A 13064-nucleotide genomic window follows, 5' to 3' on the forward strand; every position below is an offset into this window, starting at 1 on the left:
AGAGGCAGAATGGGCAGTTGACAGCAGGTGACACCGACGGCCACAGAGGTGACACACGGCGGTAAACAGGCAGGTATCCGCGACGCCGGGCGCAGCCTTTCCCTCCCGGCCTGGGCTCGAACCCCAGGTCGCCGAAGGCCGGGACACACGGCGGCTGGACCTCTTAAGCGCTCGGGGCCGCCGAAGGTCCGTCCGCCGAGGTCCGTCCTCCGCCGCCGCCGCAGGGTGACCTTGGGCGCGACGCTCCCTCGGGGGCCCTGGCGGTCGCGTTGTCCGCGCGGGGACGGCGGGAGACGGCAGACGCAGGACCCGGCGCACGGGGACTCCCACCACCCGCGCCGCGGCTGAAGCATCCGGGTCGGCGGCCGGGCCTGGCGGGGCGGGCGGCGCGCACCGGACCCGCAGGTGAGCCCTAAGCCTCGCCGGCTTCCCTGCCTGCCCCCTCCCCGCCCGTGGTCCCGACCCCGCCGTACCTGCCAAGGGCTCGGCGCTCACATAGCCGGCCCGGGACACTTTCCGCCGCCGGAACCAGGCCCGTTCAAGCTGTCGCCGCCGCGAGCGCCTCAGCCTGCTCCTCCCGCCCCCGGAAACGCTTCCCGGTGCCGCCCCCTGAAACTGACAGTGCTTCCGAGGGTGCGCCGGCGAGAGAGCCGTGTGCGCATGCGTGGCTCCTGCTCCAGGCGAGACCTCGGGCGAGTGCCCCTAGGTATCCCGCGCCTGCGCAGTCCAGCCTGGTGCCCGTCAATCAGCTTTAGGGACTTTATAAACGTTGACCCATCTCAGCCTGCCTAGCAGAGATCGTGTCAAACCGTTTCTGCCTCCGCAGCACCTTTGGCACGAGTGGATGCTGAGTAAATGTTCGATGAAAGGACCAATACACTTGGTGTGGCAGGTGTCATGCTGGGTCCCCTAGGAAAAAAAACTCATTTTGTTTAGGTACTAGAGGAGATCCTTTGATCTCAGGACGGGTGGACCTTCACCCCAGCTGGAGCGAATGACTCATACATAGTTGGTCCAGACTGTTCATGGTAATCTCAATATCATTAGCCCAGTAGTTGGGTAGTTGGATGAGGCATAGTCATGTGGCCAACTTCTGGCCCATCATACTTATTGTAGAAGTCGTTGAGTGAGAAGAAGTTTTTTGGTTTGGTTTTTTTTTTCTCAAATCCACTAGGACTTCTAGTTGAGCACACCCCTGAAGTGCTTTGCCGCTTTTATTTTCTTCCTGCCTCTAACCAGTGGTTCTCAACCTTCTGGTCCTTTAAATGCAGTTCCTCATGTTGTGACCCAACCATAAAATTATTTTCGTTGCTACTTCATAACTGTAATGTTGCTACTGTTATGAATCGTAATGTAAATATCTGATATGCAGGATGGTCTTAGGCGACCCCTGTGAAAGGGTCGTTCGACCGCCAAAGGGGTCGCGACCCACAGGTTGAGAACCGCTGCAGACCTGAAGATTGGAAGTTCAGTCACTATCATGTGCTTATGACATGACAAGCAAATGCTAAGGCCAGCAAAGCAGAAAGTGTGAGAGCTCCTAGGTCTCACATGACATTCAGCTATAGTCCCAGGTTTGAGCTGCTTAGCCCTGGATGTTTTGTTGTTTGATCCTCATAAACTTCTTGGACTACATTTCTAGCAATATTATATCTGCAAATACCTGAAAATATAACAACAACAAACTATAAAATTACTAGGAGGAATATTGAAAACACCCTTTTAAATGCATGGACAAACTTGTGAGAAAGTCGGAAAAATCATCTGAGGCCAGGAAAGAAAGCAGAAACACAGGCCTAGGAGGTTATACAAAGTTGATATTCAGAAGTTATGCACAGGTACCATCTGGCCAATTTGTCCCAATTGGCTGGTCCATGACTGAGAAGTATTTTGAAAATCATTTCTGGAGGTAGGTGAACAATGATGCTGCTGCCACCTGTAGGGGTATTGAAAGGGTGAGGGCTAGGCCCTCCACCTTGCCCCAGGGTAAGGGCTACGTCCTCCATCTTACCTTGGCCACGTGCTTGGCAAGGAGCGTCTTCCCGGAAGTCTAAGACTCTGCTAGCCACACCCAGGAACAAGACATCGACTTGCGCCTGGCCAATCGGCAAAGCACAGTCCTTTCTCCTCCCCTTACTCCAACCCCCCCTATATAACCGGTCTCGAGGCGGGGTTCGCTCTCTTGGCCACTTGGCTAGCCGATGTGTCGGTGAGTCTGGTGGATGGGAGCTCAAGCTAGCTTGAAATACAGATTCTTATGCTTTTGCATCGGACTGCTGGCTCCCTGTTGGTTTCTTGGGAATCTTGAAATCTGGGCATAACAGGTATCTGCTTGGGTCCAGGCAGGATGAGAGCCAAGAAGGAATATATCTTCAAGGGAAGGATAAGTTATACAAAAACCAACAACACCGTTCAACTGTGGTGGCTCAGTGCTTGAGTGTTGACCTATGAACCAGAAGGTCACGATTCGATTCCTGTCAGGGCATGTGCCCAGGTTGTGGGCTTGATCCCCAGTGGGGGTGTGCAGGAAGCAGCCGATCGCTGATTCTCTCTCATCATTAATGTTCCTATCTCTCTCTCCCTCTCCCTTCCTCTCTGAAGTCAATAAAAATATATTAAAAAAATGAAAAAACCAACAACACCAAAACTTTCCTCCAGAGGTAGGCAACAAGGAAAATTGTCTTTCTCTCTGCCTTGGCTCTGGGTGAAAGGGTAAAACATTTCCCTAGTAGATACATAGCCAAATTCTGGCCACACCGTTTGCATGGGCCAAGACCCACACGCTGAAGATTTCAATCTAAAACGGACCTGGGTAGATAGTATCTATGGGACTTGGTGAAAGCAAACACAAGTCCTCTCTGGAAGAACTCACTGTCAGCACAGGTTTCATATAATTCCCACAGATAGGCTTCCAAACGAAATTAAAAAACACAAAACCCATGGGGAAATGAGCAGAGAAGACACGCAGCAGAGGCAGATCGATTGTAAATGTATAGCTCATTGGAAGGGCTAAATACCAAATTAGATATAACTGAAGAGAAATCAGTAAATTAAAAGGTAGATTTGAAGAAAATAACACAAAAGGCATCCCAGAGAGATAAGGAAATGGATAGGACAGTCCATCATATGCTTATCAGTTATGTTAGAAAGAGAAATAAAGTTGTGAGCAAGGTAATCCTATATAATAAAGAGCTAAAATGCTAATTAGACCGAACAGCAGAATGGCCGTCCGGATAACCTTCCAGACATCCTTCTGGATGACCTTCCAGACAAAGCCGGGGCTGCGAGGGCCAAGCCCTTTGCACGAATTTCATGCATTGGGCCTCTAGTTGTCAAATAACAATGGCTGAGAATTTTCCAAAATCTATGAAAGATAAGAACCTCAGGAGACACAATGAATTCCAAGTAGGATAAGGAAAAAGAAAACCCAGGTCCAGTGAAACTGCAGAACACCAAGGCACAAGAGCTGATTTTAAAGGCAGACGGTGAAATGACAGTGACACCAACTCCTGACTGTTCAACGACAAGACTGGGAGCAACAGTAACAACAACAGAATGAAATAATAGCCTTAATGCGATGAGAGAAAATAACTGTCTACCTAGAATTGTATACTTAGCAAACAAGCTTTCAAGAATGAAAGCACAATACTTGTCAGATCAACAAAACTAAAGAGTTACCACCAACAGAATTTAACTGAAGGATCTTCTAGAAGATATATTTCAGCAAGAAATAAAATGATTCCAAGAGGAAGATCTCAGGAACAATAAGGATTGGTGGGCAAATAAAGTAGCAAATGTGGGTAAATATAAACAAACATCAAGGGCAAAAACCGAGAACAGTTTATAAATGGTGGGATTATAAAAGGTAAAACCCAAATAATGGAATGATAGTATATAAAGTATAAGAGGATTGTTGAAGTTAAAACATTATAATGTGTGCATCGGTTATATATTGCATAACAAGTGACCACAAAACCTCAGAGGCATGCAATTATATTTGTTTATTGCTCACGTACCTGGCATCTGCTTGGGTGGGTTAGGAAGCTCTGCTGAGGTTGGCTGGGTTTGCTTACAAGTCAGGGATCAGCTGATCTATAATGGCCTTGGCTGCGGGCCTTGACTCTGCTCCATGGGTCTCTTACTCACCAGCCAGGTAGTCTGGACAAGTTCTCACGGCGATGGCAGGGACACAACAGAGCAAATGGAAACGCGCAAGCACATTCCCAAGAGTCTTCTTAGATGTCATGCCAAAGCAGGTCACATAGCTGAGTCCAGAGTTGTAGTAGGAGGGAGCTGTGAAGGATTATGGCAAAGAGTTTGCACCCAGGGAAAGTGAAGAATTGGAGCCATTAGTTCAATCAATCTAACGTCTTTGCACTGCCCATAAAAATATTGATTAGCGTTAGACTTCTAACGAAAAACGAATGTTAAGATTTTTGAAGTTTACCATTGAAAGAATAATTATTGTCCAAACCCGAAGAAGAAAAAATAATATTTTTAAAAAGAAGGAAAGGGGGAAAAGGGAAGGAAATAAAGGCAGAAACAAAAGAACATAAAAACTGAAAGAAAAAAAAAAACAGCTCAGCTAGTGTAGCTTAGTGGTTGAGTGTCAACCTATGAACCAGGAAGTCATGGTTGGATTCTTAGGGCACATGCTTGATCCCCAGTGGGGGGCGTGCAGGAGGCAACCAGTCAATGATTCTCTTTCATCATTGATGTTTCTATCTTTCTCTCCCTCTCCCTTCTTCTCTAAAATCAATTTTAAAAATTTAAAAAAAAAAATCTGGAAAAAATACAAAGCACAGGAAGAAGTGGAAAAATAAATTCAAATGTATCAGTAATCACAATCCTATATAATAAAAACCTAATATGCTAAGTGTCCGGTCATCTGGTCATCCATTCAACCAATCAAAGCGTAATATGCTAATGATATGCTAAAGCAGCTCAACTGCTCATTATGATGTACAGTGACCACCAGGGGGTAGATGCTCTGGTAGGTTAGCTTGCTGCTGGGGTCCGGCTGATCAGGACTGAGCGAGAAGGGCCGGACATGCCCTGGAGCCCTCCTGTGGCCCCTCCCTGGTTGGCCAACCTCCTGCATCCCTCCCCATCCCTAATCATGCACCGGTGGGGTCCCTCAGCCTGGCCTGCACCCTTTCGCAATCCGGGACCCCTTGGGGGATGTCGGAGAGCTGGTTTTGGCCTGATCCCACAGGTCAGGCCAAGGGACCCCACTGGTGCATGAATTCGTGCACCGGGCCTCTAGTAAATATATATTTTTTAAAAACCCAAAACTTTCTAGTTAAAAGACAAATTGTAACATCGGATTTTTAAAAAATCAAACTATATACTGTTTAAAATACAAAGACAGAAAAATTGAACTAAAAGAATGGTAAAAGAGATCCTGCTGGGTCTGGTAGCTATATTAACATCGGAGAAATAGACTTGAAGGCAAAAGGCATTGCTAGAAACATTGTGTGAATTGTGCCATTGTTCTCAATAATTTGCTGCCAGTCCCTGGAGGAGGCCTCCACTTCCCAGCTGGTGGACTCACGCTTCCTCACTGAAATGTGAATGGCAGTTCTCTGTGCAGTCCTGAGCGGAGAGTTAGCGTCAAGAACCATTGTTCTTTCTCGGCCACAAGATCATGTTCCAGATGGAGATACGCTTTCTGCCTGGATCCTTGAGTGAAGATACCATGGAGTAAAGAATGGGTAGTGCTACAGATGATCCACAAAGGATGAGTGAAAAATGAGCCCTTATTGTTGTAAACCATTGAGATTTATTTACTTATTTATTTTAAATCCTTGCCCAAGGATATTTTTTCCATTGATTTCTAGAGCGAGTGGAAGGGAGGGAGGAGGGGGAGAGAGTGAGAGAGAAACATCAACATAAGAGAGAGCCACTTCAATTGGTTGCCTCCCCCATGCGCCCCTACCAGACAACCTGCAACTGAGGTACGTGCCGTTAACAGGGAATTGAACCTGCATCTGGAAAGCCAACGCTCTAACCCAGTGGTTCTCAACCTTCCTAATGCCTCGACCCTTTAATACAGTTCCTCATGTTGTGGTGACCCCCAATTTCATTGTTACAAATTGAACATAATTAAAGCATAGTGACTGATCACAAAAACAATATGTAATTATATATGTGTTTTCCGTTGGTCTTAGGCGACCCCTGTGAAAGGGTCGTTCGACCCCCAAAGGGTCGTGACCCACAGGTTGAGAACCGCTGCGGTAGGAGAAGGAGAAGGAGAAGGAGAAGGAAGAGAGAGAGAGAGAGAGAGAGAGAGAGAGAGAGAGAGAACTCATGGACATGGACAACATAGTGGTTATTGTGGCAGGGGTGGGTGGATGTGGAAGAGGGCATAGAAGGTATAATCGGTGATGGAAAAAGAAAATAAGATAGAAAATAAATTTAAATAAAGGATCTTGGTGGCTCATATTGTGCCTGGGAGGGAGGGCTGGAAAATCAGGCTTGGTGACTATGCAACCATACCCACAATTGGGTCACAGAACTGGAGTGGCCAGGATGCTGCTGCTGCCACCACGGCCACCACCATTATCACTGCCGATGGACACCCCAGTCTGCACTGTTGCTGCCCCTGCTGGTTTGGAAGCCAATCTTTCTGCAACTGCCTCCCTGAACCTCTAGTGACTGATCCAAAGTCCTCTGGCTGCCTTCTCCCGGTCCTGTGCCTGCTTCCTAGCTGCAAGGGAGGCTGGGAAAGTGGCTAGCTGGCCTTTTGGGCTTCTACAGGGGTCTGTCTGCGTCTGAGGCTTATAAAGTGGGGAATTCCTTCAGAGACCCACAGGATGAGAGTCTATGCTGGGCAGCCCAAAAATAAGTCAGAGGCTCAACATAGGGCATAAGGAATCGAGATCAAACGGGGACAATCGCTTCAGTGATACTAATGGCAAATCTGAATTGGAGGATGCAGCTTTAACCTGGGGCTGAAGGGAGGCTTCTGACTTCTCCCTCCCTGAGTTTCTCCCCCCACCGTGGGGGAGCCATTCGACCAGGCAGCCCTCCCTCAGGGCCTGGGTGCTCTGCCTTGCTGAGCTACCCTACAGCAGCAGAGCAGACACAAGGAATGCGCTGTTCTTGAGGGCAGTGTCCAAGCTGTGACCTGTCCCCCACCTTCCCACACAGATGAGGGGAGTGGAGAGAAGGATGGAAGGGTCTGATTTCTGATGCTGTTTCCTCTTTGGGGAATGGATGGGAATCGCCTTCCCCAAATGGAAATAAAGAAGAGAGTGGGCTGGGTGGGAGGGGTGAGCGGGGAAGGGGCTAACTTTCCCAGTGTCACTGATGCAAAGTCAGGTGACTACAGGGACCAAGAAAGTGATGCCAATGAGGGAGGTGGGCCAGGCATTGGCACATTAAATGCGTAAGAATACATATTCTTAACTTCCACACGAATACATACACACTCTTATATTTCTTTTCTTGAACATTTGGTGCTCTGCGTGTTTTTTTTTTTGCTGTGCCACTTGGATGGACCCTGGGCATGCTGGCTCTCTCCCATACAGCCCTTCCCTCGATTCTCTCTCTGCCTCCCCCGCCCCCAACCCTGTGTTCTGGGAGGCTCACCCACATGGACTCCTTCGTCCTGGGCTTCCAGTTGGTGTGGCCCATGGGGTGCATCAGAGGAGCCTGGAGGGAGCGGGGAGAGGGCCCTTGGAGGCTTCTGCAGCCCTGGCCCCAACCTCAGCTCCGTCAGTAGCGCTGCCCCTCCAGGGCCACCCCTTGCATCACGTCAGACCCAAGATGCTAACAGCTCCCGGTGTTAGACACTGGGGGACCGGGGGACCCCCTGCTGCTTTCCCCAAAGCTGCCCAAACCCTCACAAATAACCCCGTCACTAAACTCTCCTCCCGGCCCCGCTCTGCATGGGCTGTGTGTTTCCTGCTGGTGCGCTGAATGACAGACACGGGATGGGGAAACACCACAGCTCACAGGCACCCACAGGCAGGACCTGAGTGAGTTTCCCACTCCTGACCGACTGCCAGGGGGACAGGAGGGAATGGTAAGGATGGTGACAAACCGGAGAGCACGCGACCTCTCGCTCCAGCCTTCCTTTCAGCCAGGACAACACCAGGCCAGTGCTGCTAGTCCTTCCCAGTTTTCAAAAGTAGCAAAACATCCAGATGTTTAGGTGAGACCTCCCGATTTTTAAATGTTGGCCTTAGTGTTAGAAATCGAGGCGTGAGCAAGGTTCGCCATCAGTTGGCTGCACTTGGTCCTTGGAGACCAGTTTTCAGTCTCTGCTCTCAGCACACAGTGTCCTGCCAAGCCCCGAATCCCACAGCGGGAGACCCTGGGGGCCTGGGGGCGGGGAGGAAGCCTGGCCAGGCCACCTCTTCCATAAAGAGCCCCCAGCTCATGTCCCCACGACGCTGCTTGGGAGCCTGCAGCCTTGCGGTGCCTGCCTGGCCCATCTCATCTAATACGGGTGTCAGCAGAAAGTAAATTAAATCCGCGGGGCTGTAATTCGCAAACAAAACATTTTGTGGCAGTAACTAAACAAAGCATTATGCTTTAATCGGCCTTTTAAAGTGTTGTTTTAAAAATCATTTTATTGTGCAGAAGCTGGTATCCTAAGAGCTATAATTCCTTAACTGACAGAACGCTAGTGCAATACCCTCTGGTCTAGATATTCTTACCAGCGGGGGCATCTGTCTTGCTGCTCCTAAACCGATCCATTTTCAGAGTAAAAGTGCGGCTCTGCCTTCCAGCCTCTCCGATGGGGAACCCCAGCGGCTGCTTCTCTATAGGGGCTGCTTTCGCTCTGGCTTCGAGAGAGAAGCAAAACAATTCGTCGTTCTCTTATTCTCTCCATCTACCTACCCATCTATCTACAAACACTTGTATACTGCTAAGCATTTTGCAAACATTAGCCCAATGAATTCTCCTGCCCACCCTTTAAAAAGGTGTTATTCTCATCCTTTTTGTTTTTAGATAAATTTTGAGTTAGTTTTTGTATACGGCGTGAGGTAAGGCTGTGGATATCCGGTTGTCCCAGCACCATTTGTTGAAAAGACGAAACTACCCCCGACTCCCCGTCAATTGTCTTGGCACCCTCGCTGAAAATCAATTGACCATAAATATATAAGTTCTTTTCCGGGCTCTCAATTCTGTTCCATTGAACTACGTGTCTGTCCATCTGCCAGTAACTGGAGGGCTTTAGACAGAGGAGTGACACGCCTACTTTGTGTTTTAAGACTGAAAGAGGAGAAACCTCTGAGGAGGCCACTGCCCTCGTCCACGCGAGAGATGCTTCCAGGGGTGGCCATGGAGATTGAGGGGGGGGGGGCATGGGAAGGCTAGTTAGGAGGAAGCAAGGACAGGACGTGGTGAGTCCCGAATGTGGGAGTGAGGGAGCGGGAGGAATCTGGGTGACTCCTGGGGTTTTGGCACTGGTGACTGGTTCAACTGGACGGACGGGCGAGGGTGCCACCCACTGGAGGGGAACATGGGGTAAGGACACTGGGTTCAGTTCGAGACGTGCCGACTTTGAGGTGCTTGTGGGATATCCACATGGCCTTGTCTGGGAGGCAAGTAGATATGAGATTTTGGGGTCGAGTAGCAGATGGAGCTGCAGCCAGAGATGTAGGACCCACCTGCTCCCAGGGGGCTGGAGAGGGGAGGATTGCGGCAGCAGCAGAGGAGCGACCCTCCGGGCTCTCCTTCTCCACTGGTCTCTGTGTCTCTCCCTGGGCTGAGACCACACCGTCTTAACACTACAGCTTTGCAGTAAGTCCTGACACCTGACACCTGTCGTTCTTAAGCGTGTCTTGGGACTTTGGGGGTCTCTCTGAGCCTGAGTGTTTTCATCTGTAAAATGGACGTGCAGCATGATAACAGCCCCCACAATGAGGTAGCTCATTACATCATGTCGTCCAGTGCCCAGCACATACTTAATACTCAAGGGGCAGGCCACCACGGTGACTGAGCACACCCTGGTTATCATGCCGGGTTGGGTCCCCAGAGACTCACGTCCGACTCTTATTTATTTCTTGACCTGGAGAATAACAGAGGGAACCATCCACAACTTAAATTGTGTTTTAAAAATGTTTCCCAAAGCACTAGGCCTGATTTTCCTTGATCTCCTCTCTCTCCAAGCCCAGAGCTCAAAGTTGGCCTTTGCTGGGCTCTGCAGTTCAACATATGGCCAGCAGATGGCGATAGAAGCTAAGGGAAGGCCCCCCCCCCTACCCCCACCCTCCTCGAGGGCCCCCCTTCTTCCCATTTCCAGGGCCAGCTGTTCCCAGGCTGCCTGTGCATCAGGGGTGAGTGGCCCCAGGCCCAGCCCTAGCCCTCTGCAGGCTCCTGGGAACACAGACCCGTTCTGGAGAAGAAGAAAGAAAGTCTGAGACTGACCCTACACCCTGGACACCTCCCGACCTCCACTCCCTGCCCTCCCAGGAAATCACTTCATAAATAGGGCAGCGTGGGTCCCCCGTGGGAGGGAAATTGTCCTCAGGAGAGCCACTTCCTCTGTGAACAAGGAAGCCATGGAACCTCTGAGAGCAGCCCCATACCCTCCCTGTCCATCCTGTGTAAAATATGAAATAAGAGTTTTAATTACCAAGCTTGGAAGCCAGCCGACACGTTGAATATTTAATGTCTCCGATGCTTGTGCCCCAGGCCTGCTGGCACTGACACCATCGGGGGTTCCCTTGGGTTGGCTCTGAATGAGCTTGGAGAAGGGCCAGGCTGCCCCCTTCCCGGCACCTGGGCACCTCTGACACCCCCACCTGGGCTCAGCCGGCCCTGGGCCTCCCACCCCCTGAGGGACTCCTGCTGAGGTGGCCAGGGGCCTGCCCCCCGTGGGGAGGACTCTAGGTTCCGGCAGAGGCCGGCGCCCTTGAGGTCAGGCAGCCCGGGAAGATGGAAACAGACAGACCTGAGTTCGGATTCTGCTTTCCTGCCAGTGGCTCAGCCTCTCGGAGAGTCACGTTTTTTACTTTGTAAACTAAAGAATGTATTTCCTATGTGCCTGGAACCCTGCTAAGCACTCCCATGTAGTCCATCTTTGTCATCGACAGCAGTCCTGTGAGGCACTAAGAGGGGTCCGTGAGCCAGGACATTCTGACTTCAGAGCCTGTGAGTCTGAAAACCTCTATGCACAAGCACTTCAGAGATTTGGGGGGATGTGAGCTTGAAGGAGACACTACCACCCAGTCCCACACCCTAGTTTGTCCTGCACCACAGTGGGCCCTCATGCCTCAGAGACCACCCAGAAAGGTGCTAACGGGGATCAGGACAGCAGCCCCGACAGAATCACCCCCACCGCTGTGCTGGCCACACATTTCTACTCCCTAGAGCAGTGGTTCTCAACCTTCCTAATGCCGCGACCCTTTAATACAGTTCCTCATGTTGTGGTGACCCCCAATTTCATGGTTACAAATGGAACATCATTAAAGCATAGTGATTAATCACAAAAACAATATGTAATTATATATGTGTTTTCCGATGGTCTTAGGCGACCCCTGTGACAGGGTCGTTCGACCCCCAAAGGGGTCGCGACCCACAGGTTGAGAACCGCTGCCCTAGAGAGGCGGTGGGCATGCGAGCTGCATTCGATGGGTTGATTTGGCATCTCAGGATGGAGAGGGTTCCTAGGGCCATCTTGGGATGGTCCATGCACCTTGGTATATCTATAGCAGCGGTTCTCAACCTGTGGGTCGCGACCCTTTTGGCGTTCGAACGACCCTTTCACAGGGGTCGCCTAAGACCATCCTGCATATCAGATATTTACATTACGATTCATAACAGTAGCAACGTGACAGTTATGAAGTAGCAACGAAAATAATTTTATGGTTGGGTCACATGAGGAACTGTATTTAAAGGGCCAGAAGGTTGAGAACCACTGGTATAGGCTCACGCACGATTCCTTGTCCAGCTGGCTGTGTCTAAGGTGGTGCTTTGTGCACGGTGATAGCCAGTGACGAGGTGCGGGGTCACCTAGCAGTTGGAGCCACTTGTCTTACAAGGTAATGAAGTCCCTGGTACAAAGGAGGCCTGCAGCACGCCCAGGCAGGACAGCTCGGGGAGAAAGGGAGAGGGAGGCGACAATGAGCTCCACTTTGAACCATCAGGTGGGCACAGGGTGGTGAGGATGTGGGGACCCGGGAACCCTTGTCCTAGTGGGAGTGTGAAGTGGGGGTGGGCCATGGTGGGGAGCATGGACCCCACACTCCAGCAATCCCACTTCTGGGCACACAGTCCAGAGCATCTCTCGCCGAGGGAGACAAGGAAACGTGCCCAAGGATATTCCCCGAAGCCGTTACTGGCAATACCCAAGGGGTGGAAACAAGCAAGATGCCTGCTCACAGAGGAGGGAGAGATCGCAGGGGCATATGCAAATGATGAGCACCACGCAGCGATGCGATGGGATGAATTAGAATGATGTGTGCTAACACAGGCAGGTCGTAAAAATGGAACGCCAAACAAGATGTCTGGCAAATACTACTTAATATGCTGCAATATATATTTATTCATGGCTACACACACACATTCACACATTGACAACATTAAGGATGTTTGCCTGTGGGGAGAAGGGAGGAGGGAGGGGGGTCCAGAAGGGGGACGAGAGCGACGATAACAAAGCAAACAACAACGCAAGAGGCGTCAGGTGTGGCCCTAATGTTGTGAGTTGAGCTGATGATGGTGAGCAATTGAATTTTGTGTCTCTGAGTGCAAAGCGCCCCCTCCCCCAAATGCAAAGGGCGAAAGGAAAGGGGGCCAAGGACCTCTGTGAGTTCATAAGCTCCACGAATTGTTGGTTGTTTGGGGACTTTTCAAACCAGGCACACAAGTATGTGACCCAGCCTGGAACGGGTCATGGGCCATCTAGGTGTGCTCTAGGATTATCTCACTCTATCCTCACAGCCACGGGGGAGGAATTGCCAAGCGCACCTGACCTCGGGGCTCAGAGAGGTGATGTGAGCTGCCCAATAGCATCAGCCTGCAATTGTAAACCTTCCCCCCCCCCCCCCCCTACAGCCTGCCCCTGTCATCCCGCCTCCCAGCCCAAAAGACTAATCCAGTCACCTTGC

At 50.5% G+C, this 13064-nt stretch overlaps 1 protein-coding gene across 4 annotated transcripts in view; it reads right to left on the reverse strand.

The window, feature by feature from the left end:
• The window catches only part of ZBTB43 (zinc finger and BTB domain containing 43), a 20603-nt gene extending 19907 nt beyond the window's left edge, over positions 1 to 696 (reverse strand). For 2 of the 4 annotated variants that reach the window (XM_006102114.3, XM_006102115.3), the window contains exon 1: positions 474 to 696. The gene's annotated coding sequence lies outside the window, so the exon portion shown is untranslated. The remainder of the gene's footprint in view (positions 1 to 473) is intronic. The other 2 variants (XM_023743529.1, XM_014467459.2) reach the window with 1 other exon arrangement.
• Positions 697 to 13064: the final 12368 nt, after the last annotated feature.

The sequence above is a fragment of the Myotis lucifugus genome, unplaced genomic scaffold, assembly GCF_000147115.1.
Source record: "Myotis lucifugus unplaced genomic scaffold, Myoluc2.0 scaffold_397, whole genome shotgun sequence".
Lineage (NCBI taxonomy): Eukaryota > Metazoa > Chordata > Mammalia > Chiroptera > Vespertilionidae > Myotis > Myotis lucifugus.